This window comes from Fukomys damarensis, unplaced genomic scaffold, assembly GCF_012274545.1.
Source record: "Fukomys damarensis isolate Sample0158 unplaced genomic scaffold, DMR_v1.0_HiC HiC_scaffold_16, whole genome shotgun sequence".
NCBI lineage: Eukaryota > Metazoa > Chordata > Mammalia > Rodentia > Bathyergidae > Fukomys > Fukomys damarensis.
Genome location: NW_022900928.1, coordinates 120,922,764 through 120,940,222, shown reverse-complemented (window position 1 = coordinate 120,940,222; position 17,459 = coordinate 120,922,764).

Sequence of the window (17,459 nt, the reverse complement as noted above, 5' to 3'; positions counted from 1 at the left end):
TTGTTGCAATGTGAAATTAGTATGTGAATTAAACAAGACTCATAGTATGTATTAAACAGTTGTCAAAGGGGTTAGATACTGGCCGAATCACTTTATAGTTATCATTCATTAAGAATTTGATTATATTCTGCAATCAGTCAAAGATGATTTCCCCATGTGTGAATTTTTTACAGAAAAGGGATAAGCTATGGTATTTTATACCACTCCACATGCATCAAAAACACTTTCACATGTACTCTTATTTTATTTTCAACAGCAAAAAGAATTTTGTCTAATTTAACCCCCATAGAAGCCCTGCAAGGAAGATACTATGCACAGGTTACACGTGATGATACTGCAGCATGGAAAAGTCAGAAGGTAAAACCCAGTGATCCTTGAACCTTAATTTGCAGGACCTCAAGGGCACATTAAAAGTTCAAGGTGCCAGGTTCCAGCCCCAGAGATTCTGGTTCAGTATGCTCTGAAATCATTTCAATAAAAGCACTGCTCTGTGCACCTCCAAGAAGGTCATACATTTCTGCATGTATGTTCATCGCTCTTGGTATCCATTACTGAATTTAAGAATGCCCTCTTCTTTAACAATGTTTTTTCTTGAAAACACATTAAAATTATTTTGTCACTTGGGAATGAAGTACTTCGGGCTGGGTTGTAGCACATGCTCCATGTGCAGCTTATGCAGGAGAAGGGCAGCCCATTACCAGGAGAAAAGCCAAACTGAACACCATATTTCAGAAAATACCCTGGTTTTGAGCAGGTGTGGCAGGGCACTGTGTATCAGGACTCTGGACTCATTGAACTTCTGTGCTCCAAATGATTTTACTACTTATACCATTCCCTATCAGCAGCCTGCGCACTTAAAATTCATGGAAATTAAGAGTAGTAGAGAACCACACTACTGTCTACCTCGTCACCTTGTCATCGACATTCACATCTAATAGTGTCCAGAACCACTATCTGATGTTTCCTCCATTTTCACTAAAATAACTCTATTGTGAAAAATGAAGGAGTGAGATATTTAAAGAAAAAAGGACACTTGAAGAAAATATTTTTCAACAAATGTCAAGAGTCAAGACAGCTACGGTTTGTTGTTGATTTCTCTGCCCCTGAAAAACTGGGAGAGTAGCAGTTTTCCCTGTGCCAGCATTCATGAATTCACCATGCCAAATGATTCCCCTCTGAAGATTCTGGTCTGGTTTCTCATGCTCCAGGAAGCCGAAAGACATGGCAGGACTCGTTGGCTAGACATCGTCTCTATGCCCCAATGCAGGCATGTAAATTGCAGATTAACTTTTCTTTCTTCTCTGTTATGGACATCTGTTATGTTTGCCCATCCATTATTGTTTCTTCAGTCTTTGACAGAAGCACCCTACCATTCGTTTTGGCATGAACAGAATCACTTCCAACTTGCCAGAGTGAGACATTTTGCCTTTGCCAGACCAAGTAGAACTCAACTTGTAAGACATTACCTGGGTACTCGCAGACTTGTCATCACACAGGCAGGGACTGTTTGGCAAGGAAGGGACACAAAGAAGAAAGGAAGCAGATTTCAGGTAGAAAGAAAGATTCTTGATGATGTTATCTGAAAACCTTAATAAAGACTGCCCAGTTATGAATAGATATATTTTCATTTCCTTTTTTGTTTGTTTGTTTGAATTTTTTGAGTAAGACTGTAATCACCATCTGGCTTATATTTAAGAATGTTAAAACAGAATAAATTACATGCATTTTAGCATCCACATAAGCATGCTCTATATTAGTGAGACAACTAGGCTCAGGTTTTAGGAGATCTAGGTGCTAGTCCTAGATGTGGCACTTCTTAGGATTCACTGAGGACATGGTGTTTCTGTGTCACTGCTCTTTGAAATCCTTCTCATGCAACATGAGTCTCACAAAATGACCTCTCTGAGTGATGAGAGTGTAATGTTGCATTGAAGAGGATCCAAGTTCCAGAAAATGGTCAAGTCAATTAGGTGTTGAGAGGTCTGAAGGGAGAGGGCAAAACAGAAGCTGCAGAAGCAGGGTCATTCCTGCATTTCCATAGATGATGGAGTCCTTTTCTCTCATACAATATGGTGGCCCTATAATGTTAACCCCGGGCTACAGTGGAAGTCCTGGGACAAAGAAGCCAAACAGGAAATAAACTACGGAAACAAAGAAGGAGACATCCCACACCTTTTGCTAATGGATTTACTGTTGGTAGGTTGCTTGTTATGCAGCAGAATAGGCCACATTTTAGGAAGGAAGAAAGGCTCAGAAAAATCCTTCCAAAGGAGAAGGTTACTCATGGGCAATTGAGATTTTTGGGTAGAAGACTCAAAGATATTTCATAAAGCTGAAATGTCACATTGCATGTGAGTTTTTATTTTTCTACTTAAGTCTTATCAGAGCCCTGGCATCAGCATCATGGTAGATGTTTAATAACTTGCTGTCCAAGAAAAGAAAACTAAGTGCTTTGGTTGGTGGTATTTGCCTATTTTGGCCATATAAATATCCTACTATGGCCCAGTTTCAGGAAGCAATGTGATATCAACTGACTCATAGGTCCTTAACATTTAACAATTGGATGTGGTATGAGAAAACTCCAGCCTACAATGAAATTACAGGGTGGAAACTCTAATTATCAGGACCCGCCCCTCACCCCACTACTATGCAGTGAAGAGATAGCTCTGTGTCCTCCCAGAAGGATTCAAATGTGACTTGTAGAACTCTAGAAAGAAAGGATGGAAATCCCTTGCACATCCCCATTGTGAGTAGGACTATTCTCATGCCACTGAACCATGGCTTCAGAACAGAAATTATGGCTGTGGAGGTCACAGGGCACTGACACAGGGTCACTGTCCTACTGACATCCACACAGGCATATGCAGCCTGCTATGATGTGTCAGGTGCTCAAATTCTGAACACAAAGGTAGCCATTGTAGAAAGAGGGGATGGTGCAACTTTTGCCAAGAGGGGAAGCTTTTGCCTGGAGGCAGGAGACAATGATGAGGGAATAAGGAGGTGGGTGCACCCCAACCTGCCCCAGGCCAACACAATAAACAGAGCAGGTACAGACTCCAACAGCACCAGATAACGAATAGGCTCCATGAAAGGATGTAAGAAGAGTAGGAGAGTGTGAGGATTGTTTCTGTGTGACAGCTTCAGCTGGAGGAATGAGGAAAAGCAAGGGACAAAGAGAGGAAAGCAAGCAGTAGCCCAGGAGAGGGCTTCACCTGTGACCCACATAGGACAGTTGGTGGCTCAGGGAGGGACAGATAGATACAGGTGGTGTTTCCGGAAATCAACTGCACAAAGGGAAAGGAGGTGGAACGTTTTCAAGGAAACAGATAGAGACAGGTTGCAAATTTCTCACACACAGTTGCAATTTTATTTTAAGAAAAATGTTAGTCATTTCACCCAATCTGCATTATAGACAGAAGGGTAATAGGCCTCATTAAAGTGAAGACACAAAACCCCTAACTACTGGATGAAAGTTAGCACAATAAAGAAGTAGAAAAAAATGATAGTCTTTGCTACTCTTCAAATCTTTACAATTAAGATTTCATCATGGTAATGCCAAAGTTCCTTGTACTATAAAGGGGCTTTAAAAAGACAGTGCATTTTATTTTTCTTTTCTTTGGTACCTGGGGTGGAACTCGGACCTTGTGCTTGCAAGGAACGCAGCAGAACCACTGAGCTAAATCCCCAGTCCAGACAGTAACATTTTAAAGAGGTAAAACAACTCACATCAGATTGTCTTTAGCCTCACAATGCAGGTAGAAATTATAGAGATTAGAAAAGATACTTTTGTATCTGGAGATCTTTGTGCATGAAACAGACTGCTTAAAAAAAAAGAAAACAAATGTTCAAATGTTGTTTTGCCTTTGGTAGTGCAATACCAGTACCATTCTTCTGGACTTGACAGGAAACAAATGGTGAGTAATAAACTTTCTACATGTTTTGCTTCACACAGAGGCATGTATCTGTTAAACTGGTAGACAAAAGTAAATTATGATATACATTCAAAGAATAACCCAACTGGTGATGCTATTCCCTAGTCTTTTCCATAAAAAGAGAGAATTATAATCTCTTTTAAAGTCTTTTTTATCCAATTATTTCTCAAGTAGGTAAGTTATTTTCTAAAACACAAATATGCTAGAAAAGCAACATCTTAATTCCCCGAAGGAACGTATGAAAGCAGTCTTATGTACTTCACAAAAGAAAGGAAGCGAACCAAAGATTTTTAAACGCAAATGCTTGTTAATTCAGAAAGAAAAATTGAAAAGCCAAATAGAAATGTCACAGCCTTGGGTTTAAAGAAGTACCAGGTTTTAACCCAAATGTGGTCTCCAACATTCTTTGCTACTTGGACAAGTCACATTCTCTCCCCAGCCTGTCTTTAATAAAATGCAGACACTGGAACAGATACAGAAAATTCTGTTTGGCATGAAATTGAAAAAGCAATCTACAATCAAGGAAGATTCAGCTCCCTTAAATACAAGGTAAATAGTTCATTTTAAAATTTAGTTAATTTATTTTAAGTACATAAATAATGCATGAATAAATGTTCCGTAAAATATTTTCAAGTAAGGGGAAAGTCTCTAGGAAACTAAATTATCATAGTCCTATCTTCCTTCCCCACCAGTTATTTCCTCAGACAGGATAAGCATTTTCCCTGGTCTGCTGAATACCCTTTACAGTATGTTTTCTGTTCATTTATCTATGTGCTTTGTTTCTATACTTTTTAATAATAAAGCAATGTAGTCACATTAGATAAAACTAAAAAATTAGTAAAACAGAGGAGTAAACAAGGAAAGACCCATAATCCCATGACATAACACGAATTCAATAACCAATATGATCTATTTTCTTCAAATTTTGTCTATACCCAATTTTCAACAATGGTTATAATACATAAAAGGGAGAGATATTCAGTGCTTAGATCCAAATTTAATATGGTTGTGTATTCTTCTTTGAGGTAATAACACTATTATTAACCTAGTAATTGTAATAGTACATCTATTAGGAATCTGATATTTAAGAAATAATCACAGAGATGAATTTTATTTTTTATGGAATGGAAAACAGGAATAAACTCCATTTTAGGATACTCAAGATGGATGGTTAAATATATTAAAATAAGGCAGAGGTTAACATCAGGGTTCCAATCATAGAATCTTAGAACATACAGGGTATCTAATTGGCATTTAAACCATATATATTATTTTATAGATGTGACAAAATAACCATGTGATGGCTTTCCTGAGGTCACACAGGTAATAAATACATAAGCCTTCACTCACCCCCAAACTTTTCTTTTCCTTAATGGAATGGACTAAGTTCCTAGAAAGACATGTGCAAGGCTGGAAAAACCAGAACTCAGTAGTCCTTTATACAGAAGAGCTTTTAAACCAGCATCTTAAAGCCAAAGCTCATCTATTCAGTGTTTTTGAAAACTAAAAAAAAAACTAAAAAAAAAAAAAAGAAATTCTCAACAGAATCTGTTTCCAGTACTTAAAAGTATATTTATTTTTACTTCTCTTGAAATGGCCAAAGGTCTTACAACATCGGACTCAATTGCATAGACAGGGGCTGCTTCTGATCTGACTTTCTCAGGTGTCTTCTTTCATCTGCAAGCCTCACTCAGGCAGGGCACCTGCCTAGAGCCCATCCCCAGGAAGCACCATATCCTGCCCACATTCCTGACACTTGAGAGTAGAAGCCCTTGAAAATAATAACTCTATTGAGACAAGAGACAAAAACCAGAATGGTCCCAGACGAATAGGAGCACATCATCACCTGCTACACCTCAGACTGTGATGGCCCTGTTTGGGACTCTGGGGACTCTGTACGATCCTGTTTCATCTTAGCATTAGACGCATAGCTTGTCTCTAGCAATCATTCCCCTTCATTTGCTCCTCTGCCAGCCACAGGCTGTTGTTCCTAAGATATCAGAAACATTACTGGTGCATTTGGGAATAGGAATTAGGAAACTTTTTATAAGATAATACTTGATTCGAGGAAATATTAAAACCGCATTTTCTACATCAGCAAATAATTCTTAAATGCCACTGCTGGGTAGACAAGTTTTAAAAACCATAATAGAATATAAGCCACATTCCTTGCTTTAAATGGCTTAGAATTGAGTTGGGAAGATAAACTCTAAGGCAAGAAGGAGATGGATTCAAAGACACGACTGTCCACGGGGTCTCCTTCCCAGAAAGGCCTCTACGGTGAGAGGATTAGGCACATCGCCAAGAATAAGTAGAGGTTCAGTCTGATAGAGTGATACTGTAAAATAAGACAGTCCCTTGCCTTGCATTCATCCCCCCCAAAAAAAATTTTGTTCCAGAAATCTAACAGTTTGTCTGCTGGGCAGCCTCTTTCCTGCCCAATGTTTCAAAGTGTTTTTTAACTGTCTGAACTGCATGGACCGCTCAAGAATGTTTGCTAAGCTCCACCCCTCTCAGGAATGTTGTGCAAGCTCCACCCCTTTCAGGAATGTTCTGTAACTCCACCCCCTGCTTCAGTGAGCAAGCTCGCCTGCCGCCTAGACCCCTGTATAAGGAGGCTCCCGTTTCTAGTCAAGCACTCAGCCTTCAGAGTACCAGTAGGAGCTCCACTGAGTCCGCTGGTGTAATTAAAGGTTTTTCTCCATCTCTTTGAGTGGCCTTCAGATTCTCCAGTCTTCAAGTTGAAGTAGCTGGGATGCTGAGCTGTAACTCTCGGCTGTACCTCAGAGCTGTAACCATTGGGTATAGCACAGAGCTGTTCCACTTTGCTACAACAAGTCAACGTGGACAAGACTCAAGGTATTTTCAGCAGAGGGAAAAGGAAAAGATTGGTTGGTGCTGGGGACAACTTGCTGGGACTGAGAATACCGAGCTCCGCTTGTTTCAGATTGAGAGGCATTTGCTGAATTGATACCTTTGTGTCCATAAAACTGAAGGAGAGAGAAATTCACTTTTATACCTTTTTTTCTGGTGATGTTTTTGTGATTCTTGCCAAATACTGCAATCAATTTGTTTCCAAAGAAGAATAAGGATTGGGTTATTTAACTGGTTGAAGAACGAGGTAAAATGATTTGCTTCCTAGTTAGGCTGGGAGCTATGGAGCAGTCACAGGTCACCTTCCAGAACTGGAGCTCTCAACCTCATCTCATCCAAAGTGCTCTTCTGTAACAAATATTTTGTAATACTCTTGCTATTATGCTAAAATAAGACATTTTCCATAAACTACTTTCATACACTATAGATTGGAGAGTTAATTGACACCTTACTATGGGAAGATGATTTAGCAATAAAAAAATAGGAAGAAAGAAAGGAAGAAGGAAATATAGATTTTTACCTAGTGATTCTCCTTGAAAGCTCTAAACTAATTAATATAAACAAAAGAAAGTAAAATGATTTGTGCACAGTGACGTCTATTTTGAAAATGTGTAAATAGTAAAATCTTGGAAACTTTTTGAACTGAAGATTCTCAAGCTAGTTATTTAAATTTCTGAAGAATATATGTACAAAATAATTCTGCGGATATGTGTATATATCTTCTCTCATTTATATGTACTGTACTTACAGATCTACAATAATAATTTTTCAACTTCTCTTGCTCATTGCTAGCTTTTGTGCTTTCGTATGTAGAGGGATACAGTTGTTTATATACAATTAAGAAATATAACTGCTTAGAAAGTAACCACAATATTCTAAAACCACTATTAACTTTAGACACTTTAAGCTAACATATATGATCACTATTCAAAGAATGACCAAATACATGCAATTAAATTAAAAAAGAAAGTGAGTCCTCTAAATTCTAACATACCATAATAACATCTTAATATCTGGATTATCTTTTCTTCAGGATTTACTCCAAACATTTATGCCATTTTAAAATAGTAGAGATATATTTTCACTAATATTTCTCAGATTATTGTCTTTCCCCTTCCATCTCTATAGAAGCCAAGAAAAATAGTGTAGCTTTAGTGGAGGTGTACAGTGAGCTTTCTTTGTCCGTCCAGCACTCCTAAATCTAGATTCCTAATTTCATTTCTCAGATCCTTTTAGATTTTCCGCATTTTATCACATTTGGTAATATGTTAAAAACAAGTATGGGGCACTGTAATAAATGTGAACAAATGTTCATTTATTCAGTACTCGAGATGCACAGATATCGACCTTTTCTCAAATTATTTCAGATCAAGAATTATTAGAAAGTGTGCACCCCTCATGTCACTTCCCAGTGTTGCTCCTCTCCTGTCTTCCTTCAATCCCCAAAAGGGGCCACAGTCCAAAGGTCATTCTGATCTCCCAGAGCAAGAGCTTCCAGAGGGCTCTGCTACTGTTCTCTGGTAACTGCAATAGAATAAGTGCTCAAGTATTTCTGGAGTGATTATTTATCCATTCTATTTAGCAATATGGTTATATAATATGCGGCATGTAACATATTGTATCGTATATAACAAATATTAAACATATATGTTGCAGTAGTTTTGTATATTTTTCAACTACATTTAAGTAACATACTGTAGCTAGGTAGCAACTTTTATAAGTTGCTTTTCTATTTAGTCTTAAGAAACAGAAAGAATTAAGACATGTTTTATATATATCTATCTCTATATATATAGATAGATATATGTATGTACCAAATCCATAAGGTGCATGTAATAATTATGTTGAACAAACATAAAAAAATTAAGAAATATAACATTCACTCAATATATAAATATATGTAGTCATTAATTTTATTTTTCTTATATTTAAAACACTAGTTTTTGCAAAGGAGTTATACTCGTTTAAAGTGCACAATTCTAAAAATATAAAACATCCCTATAGGGTTAAAATATTGATTCTTTTTTAATTTAGACACTTGGCCAATCAATCACTGATTTGTTTCTTGTTCCTATTTGAAATTTATGTAAATTAATTTATAATGTATATATTTCCTTGTGTCTGTTTTTTTTTTTTTTTTTTTCCCCTCCAACAAATTGGTTTGGAAATTTATTTTTTGTGTTTCAGGGTGGTTTTCCTTTTTCCTGAGAACTAGTATTCCACGGCACGGACACACCACACTTTGCATGTCCACTTAACTGTTAAGGGAAAGCACAATTATTCTGAGTTGGTCTATCTTGAACTAAGCTGTCATGAACGCTAATGTATTTGTTTTTTCTCTGGAAAAAATACCGAGCATTCTTAAAGATTGTTCATTTGTGTTTCAGGGTGGTTTTCCTTTTTCCTGAGAACTAGTATTCCACGGCACGGACACACCACACTTTGCATGTCCACTTAACTGTTAAGGGAAAGCAGCATTATTCTGAGTTGGTCTATCTTGAACTAAGCTGTCATGAACGCTAATGTATTTGTTTTTTCTCTGGAAAAAATACCGAGCATTCTTAAAGATTGTTCAATGTTAAGTTTTTCTCACTTCCATTTCCTTTCTGTGACTTTTTCATCTTGCACGTTAGACTTTCTAAAATTGCCTCCCATGTCCCTTAGACTCTTAGTGTTTTCATTTGCTCCTTTTTTAGATTGTATGCTTTATTTGTTGTTGTTTTGTTTTTGTTTTTTTTTTTGGTTCCTGGGAATCATACTCGGGCCCTTCAACATGCAGAACCACTGAGCTAAACCCTCAGCCTGACTGTATGCTTTTAATTGACCTATTGTTTCATGTTGACTGTTAGTTTCTTGTCATTTTTATTTTCCTGCGTAGCCATTTAATAACTATTACCATAAAATTACATTTCATATATAATAATATTGATAAAATTAACTTTAAGCATTGTACTTTTAGCACTTTTTCATACTTTCCATTTTTTTTTACTGACATTCCCGTTTTCCTTCATTTTAAGTTTGTTCTTCCTTACCTTGCTATTGTTATAGTGCATGCATTAAAGTCCTTGAAAATTTTAGAATGAGTCAACGGTTGATTGTATTTCTCCTTGAAAGTTGTTTATATTTTCTTGACTTTTTCTGTGCTAGTATTTTAGGATATTATCCAAACCATTGAGAATATTTCATTGAGATAACTCTGGATTCTACTATGTTGTTCCAAAAATGTTGATGTTCTGGTGTAGAAGGCATTGCACAAGAGTAGACTCAAATTTCCAAATGCAAGCCTGTGCTAAGTGAAGTTTCCCAGCTGCAGATTCCCGTGCTCTCTGTCCTGTGGCTGCTGGGATCCTGGAATGCCCGAGAGAGGGTGAGGTTAGACATGAGCCGTGGTCCCCTCCTCCGCCCTTTCATTCCTAGGGCAGCTTCTGGCTGTCTGGTAGCCCCAGTTTTAATGAGATCCTCCAGTGCTTCCCACAACCAGAACTTTAGCTGCCTGTGTCACTACTGCTGCCAGCACGATGGGCATCGGTCTCAGGACAGAGCCTCCAAAGACAGGGAATTCGGTCTGTGCCAATCATGTTCTCCATGTTCTGACTCTCCTCTGGCAGCCCCTTGTTTTCTAGATAAATCTCTAGAGCCTTGAGTTGGCCGCTCTTGTGCTTTGCCCAGGGTTTATAGCTGTCATTTATGGGAGCATCTGTACCCATATGTTCACTCATTTTCCTTATCCACTCTACTAGCCTGGCTGCCCTCATTTATTGATTTATTTATCCACCAAATAGACCTTCCGTGTCTCATTGAAAATGTACCCAAAAAGTACAGTAAAGCTTAATTACTCCTGCCTCTTTATGTATTTGCATTGGAAGAGGTATAATGAAAAGTGGGAATTTGGTGTACTGAGGTATGAATTTCAACTTGCTATTGCTAACTCACTGCTCAGTATATTTGTAGCAATTATGCTTGTATCAGTAGTTTCGCAACTTTTCACTTCTGTACTTTCTGACCCATCTTTGGAATGCACAGTCACTTATAAAATGTAATATTCTAATGAAGGCATTAGTATCTGATTGCTGCTTTTATCTGTAATTCCCTAATTGCTAGTGAGGTTGAGCACATTTTTCTGTTTATTGGCTCTGCATTGCCTGTCCTGTGAATTACGTTTTTATAATTTTTCCCATTTTTCTATTAGATGTTCTCTTATTGAATTATATGTCTCATCTATTTCCTGATTTCTTATCATTTCATTGCAAAAATCTTTTCATTCTGTGTCTTATCTTTTAGCCTTATTTGTGGTAAAGTTTCCAGTACAGAAGTCTATATTTTGATTGTCAGTTTCTCTCTTTTTTTTGTTTTTTTGTTTTGTTTTTTTTTTTTTTTGGTACCAGGGATTGAACTCAGGTCCTTGCACCTGCAAGGCAGGTGGCGGAACCACTGAGCTAAATCCCCGGCTGTCAAGTTTCTCTTATGTTATGATTTCTAGTTCTGATACTTTCTTTTGAAAAAAGTCTTCTTTTATATTTTCATGCAAACGTAGTTTTTGAACACTTAATGTTATAGGCGGTCTTTTTAAGCACTGGAAAACATGCTTTAAAAATGGTGTAATATAATATAACAGTGATACATATATAGTCTCATTCATAGCAGCACAATTTATAATACCTAGATCTTGAAGAAAGAACACTTTCCATCAACAGATGAATAAAAGAAAAAATGATGAATATAAAAGATGAATATAAGAAAAATATGGTGTTTATATACAATGGAGTACTATGCTGCCATAAACAAAGATAAACTTGAGATGTTCATAGGTAAATGGATGGAACATGAGAACAAATTTGTTAAGCAAAGTGAGTCAGATACACAAGCTCAAATATAGCATGGTTTCCTCTTCTATGAGAAATGATGTATACAAATATAGAGCAAAATAGAAGAAAGGTTAACAGGAAGTAGGGAGAAGTCCAAATAGTTCCCTAAATTGTGTATTTCATTGTTTCATATTTTAATATATGTATATATACATATATACACTAATTTGTTTAATTCATCTTAGTCCATCAAAAAGAATCTTTTTTGTTAGTATCATTTTGCTTCTGTTTTGTAGGAATTTTATGGTCTGTGTTTTGTACTCTGAATACTTTAAAGATAATAATACACAGTGTATTAACTATTGTTCTCCTATTATTCTTTATGAAATTTTTGTTTTAATTTTTCATTTTAAAAAGGTAGTAGTGGATCAGGGATGTAGCTCAGCAGTGCTATGTCTGCCTGGCAAGCACAAGGTCCTGAGCTTGATTCTGGTACCCTCTCCCAAAAAGGATAATAGGAAAGATAGCAATGTATCTGTCTGTCTGTCTGTCTGTCTGTCTGTCTATCTGTCTATCTATCTATCTATTCTGAGTACTGATACCTGCTCTAAAGAAGAAATAATAAAACGGCAAGGCAGCATAGCAATGCAGTGAAGATCACAGACTGGGGAATGAGACTTCCTGGGTTTAGTGCCCTGCTGCATATTAGCTGCGGGCAGTTATTTGTGCCATGTTTTCTTGGTTTGTAAATGGGAATGATAATAATATCTACTCAAAATTGAATATCTTCAATAAGATTGAAGGACTAAATGGGCACATACATACTCTAAATGTTACTGCACATTAATTACTATATAAGCATTTATATAGAGCAAATAAAATGTGAGACAAAAATCAGATGATGGAGGGGGTACAGGTCCAGAGATAAATTCATCATGGAAGACTTGACCACAGATGTAGCATTTGAAAAAATCCTTTATGCTCAAGTTGTGGAAATTTAGAAGATCATGCCATAGTTTCTTTTAATCATTTACATTTTCATTATTTGTCTCTTAATCCATCTGGAGTTTAATTTCATGCCTGGTGTGAAGCAAGCATATAATTGTATTTTCTTCCATGTGGAAAGCCAGTTGTCCCAACATTTATTAGTTTATTCTTCTTTCCTGATTTAGTAATTTCTTCCTGGATATGCATAATATTGTGCACTTACATGGGGCTCTTCTATTCCATCCCACTCGTCTGTTTGACTGTCACTTGCCAATTCCACATAATCTTAATTACTGGGTCATAATAAGTCTTGGAACCTTTCTGAGCAAGTTCTGTTTCTCTTCTCTTAGGGCACCTCACAAAATTCATTTCTATTGTGTCCATCTTTGAAAATTCAGTTTTCTCATTACCTATCACTACTGTATGAGATGCTATTGAATTTTGACTTCTGTCTTATATTCTGAAAACATGTTAGGTTTTCTTACCAGTTCTAATAGCTTATTTATAGAATTTCTAGTTTTATGTGAAAATAAGATCCATAAACAATATCCTCTATCTTATTTTTCTAATTATGAACTTTAAAATTGTTACAGTTTCTAAAACAATGCTGAGTTCATAGAAATTAGGGAATATGCTTATGCTATCCCTAATTTAATGGGGATCTTTTTGAAAATTACATCATTAATTGTTTAATTGGTGTTTATTTGTTCAGGTTAAGAACATTCCTTCTACTCTCATTTGTTAAAAATTTTATCAAATGACATTCCTGCATCAATGGTGTTTTGCTTTCATTCTATTTTTAAATAAATTTATTGGTCTTGTGATCTTGAATAATTACAGCAGTTTTTAGTCAAGTTTCTCAGTTATAGTACATTGTTGGATTATTTGCATGTACATTCAGTCGAGGGTTTTTGTGTCCATGCTCACATGTGAACTTTAATTATTGACCTGGATGCTGTCTTATCTTTCCCTTCTGCTCTGCTGTGTATCCCAGGAGACGTTTCTCATTTGTCCATTGTTCTTTGGCTTCTGAGTAGTTTGGCCAGTGAGAAGCACTGGAAGTACACTGAGGAATGGGAAAGGGGAGGGCTACAGTACTGTGACTCCTTCCGTGCTCATAATGTCTGGTGGTGGCTGCCTCTCCTCTCTAATCCACCCCTTTCTTCCACTGTCAGACTTGATCGGACAACTGAGGGGAGTTCCTGCCTCTTTGCTGGGGCCCATACTTCTGGGCCCTATTCAAGCTACCTTATGTCTTTGCAATTTGTACCCTCGGGCTGATATTGGCCTCTTGCTATCTGTAATCCCTCAGGCCATCCCCAGTCACCTCTTAGACCTGTCTATGGCTAAAAACAAAACAAAACAAAGCCCCCACCCATGTCACCAGTTGAATTTCTGTGCTTGAAGCATTGTGAGTGGTTTCTACTTTCCTTTGGAGATTCTGGCTGCACACCCTCACACTGTTATGTGAACAAACTCCTGTTCCTTCACATCATAGCACACCCTCATAAAATGACTAGCTAGTTAGCATGCTCTTTTAAAGACACACTTTATACAAGATAGAGATTATATGGAGAATGTTTCACAGTATCAGAAAAATTAAGGAATTTACACTTAAAGATAAGGAAAAGTTGTATGTGTCTGTTTCCCGCATTATATGTATTTTAAGTGACAACTGAAACTGGAATAATGCCATAGGTCTTTAAAACTCCCAGAACCATTTTTCTTAAAGGAGATATTTTGTTTGTATGAAGTATAATCAGCCATCTTTAAATGTGAATTCAACTGGTCACATTTGACTTCAGGCTTTGCCCCAGACTATTACGGGGGTAAAGGCGGGGGTAAGACATTTACCCTCCATATATCTCAGGGGTAAAACATTGACATAAGGGAGGCTCCTATGCCTGTGAGGTGTTATTTATTTTGCTGTCATCACACAAGGATAATTTTCTTTTAGTCAGTGGACAATGACTTCATACAACTCTACCTTTCATGCTAGCACCTTTTTTCCCACACTCTCATTAAGGAAGTAATGGAGACATTTTAAACTTTGTTATTTTAAGCATGGCACAAGCCAACTTGTCTGACTTTACATATCCTGCTACCCCACATGCACTACCTTTGCTCTTTGACCACAGCTCTTTATTTAAGTACAAAGTCAGAGCCCACAACAATAATAATGGGATTCTTTCCTAAGGTAACCAGAATCTTTCTAAGGAACTTGCTGCAAAATGCATAAGACCAGAGGTGACATTAGAGTTAACTGCCTCTTTGTCTCAGTACATCCACACTACCAAGTAGCAGTCTTACATTATATTCTGTCTCATCCCTTTCTCTTCTATGGTATGTATTAAGGATCCAGCTCATTTAATTTAATAGTCCATGAGATTTTTTTTTTCCAGTTCACAGAACATTTGTGAATTTTTTAACACACAGGGAGAAAGGAAAGTAAGAGGCCAGATATCGGACACCTGCACCCTCCAGATGTATGCGGGGTGTTTTTGTTCCATAACTAACCAAGTATGTTTCGGAGATCCACACGTACAGCACTCAGACTCTCTCCTTTTATTGGAAGTACTTGGTACCTCCTTTCTTATAAAGTATCTAGAGCCAAGGGAGCAACCTACATTGTTGCTATATACTAAGATCAGAGTACATGTTGTCTTATGGTAGTTTTGTCCACAACGACTGGGAAGAAATTTAACAAAACTGCTTTTGTTAGAAGCATCTTGACAAAGTTCACCTCTGTCTTTTTTTTCCAAACACCTGGATCTACACTTCAAGTGAAGCTGAATATCCGTTCTACAGATATGATAATGTCAGGAAAGAATGCCAATTCCCCAATCCACAGCAAGACTTCTCCCTAGGAACCAGTTTTACACGCCTGAGGCGCCAGATCCCTGGCAGAATCCTGAAAAGTTGTGCAATGGGAGAAGTTATATTTGCTTCAATGACCACCCTTTGAGAGTTTTATAGTAGAAGTCCCTCCGGGGAACCAAGAGAACATCTGAGCTGCATAGGGAATGTGGAATCACAAACAAGGGCTCAGATTCATGAGCTATTTTTACCCCTGTGTTTTAGATACCCTTTCTCCCTTTCTAGAACACATCCTTATCTAGGAAAGAGGGGCTGGCATCTCATGATTAAACAATCTCCTTTAGAGCTGTGCAGGGATGAAACTAATACTGGTCTTTTCCTCCACTCAGTTTTTCCAGGTGCCATATTCCTTTCTGCAGACTTTCTGATTTCCCTTATCTTCCTGATTTCTAGATGATATCACTCTTTTCATCTTCCAAGCTCTGTATTAATGTTTCCTATTTAATTCCCTGAAATTAAACAGAACGATAACTTCACACCACCTTAGTCATGTTTGTAAGTGTGCATTGTTAATTTTTGGTGCCAATTTACTCTACCTTGGCTGGATATTGCTTTTATTTGGCATGCAATCGTACTGGGGTGGAATGTTAATACATGTTGCTTCTCAATCAAGACAACCAAGAATCAAGAATCACTACAAAGTTATTTAACCTTTCTGAGCTTTAACATCTCACCATTAAAATAGGGAGAAAAACAAAGGTACAAATTTCCAACACTTAATGTCATTACATTGTATACCTTAAATGTACCAATAAAATTTAAAAAATTCAAATAGGAAGTAAAGAATAAATAATCTATGATGTATATCCCCCCCTTTTTATCAAGGTCTGTTTTAGTGTTTAGTATATAATAAATAGGCAACAAATTTTATTGCCAAATTAAATTGTATCATTTATCTTCCTTTGCAGTCATATTCAGAAAAGCAAGGTATCATTGCTATTACCTTAATTAGGTAGGAATACTCGCAGGGCTTCCTTTAAAGTCCAGGAAACATGGCACAATAAATTTGTGAGTAATAAAACTCCAAAATGAATATAAAAAATTCATTTTAATATAATCACATCAAAGCTGGGATATAGACTACATGGAGAATTAAAAATAAAAGATCAATCTCATTATTTCAGTGCTACAACCTTTTTAAGCCCAAACACAAATTACATGGTTTGAGTCCCCACATTGTTTACTGAATTTGACTGCAAATGACGTTTGATTGTTCTCTCAAATCAAATGTCTTCAAAGGACAGATATTTCTCAACACTAGAGGGATTCAAAATATTATGCTATCAGCTTTAATCTGAATGTAACAGAAAGAAGACCCAGAAGTCATTTTGCTATTGTAGTGCTGTTTTGATTATTTACTCAAATGGAATATTATAAATGGAAAAGGAAAAAATAAGCTAGAGAATAATTTTTAAAAGCCTGTGCACAGTTGTTTTGTAAGCAACATAGAATATAATTTAAACCACTCAAAGCAAAAAAAAAATATATATATATAAATCTATATCTATATATATACATATATATAGTCTTCCATGTTACCAGGACATCTAGAGGAAAGATCTGACTTTCAGTGATGCAGGAATCATGCCTCAGGTGATGTCACTGAGTCCCATGGTCCCTCACTTGGCCTTTCCTTGTGCTCTACAAGGTGGATCTCTGCCAGCCGCAGTTCTCCTCTCACAGAAGTAAAAATAAATTTAAACTTCAGAGATCACCTGTTTTTTAATTTATTTTTTATTTTTTATTTTTATTTTTTGCTGTTTCGTAAAGAAAGAGGAATATCTCTTCTGGCAGCTTTCATAGAAGAAAAAGGACACTCATTTCAGAAAACTAGACAGCGTTTCCTATTATTTGGTTACTTTGTGTTGATTGGGTGACACCCTCCTCTCTGAGCCAATCAGTGAAATTGAGAAAATCAGATGTGAATTTTGTATTTTTAAAAATTTTGATATTTATTTATTTATTTATTTATTTATTTATTTAT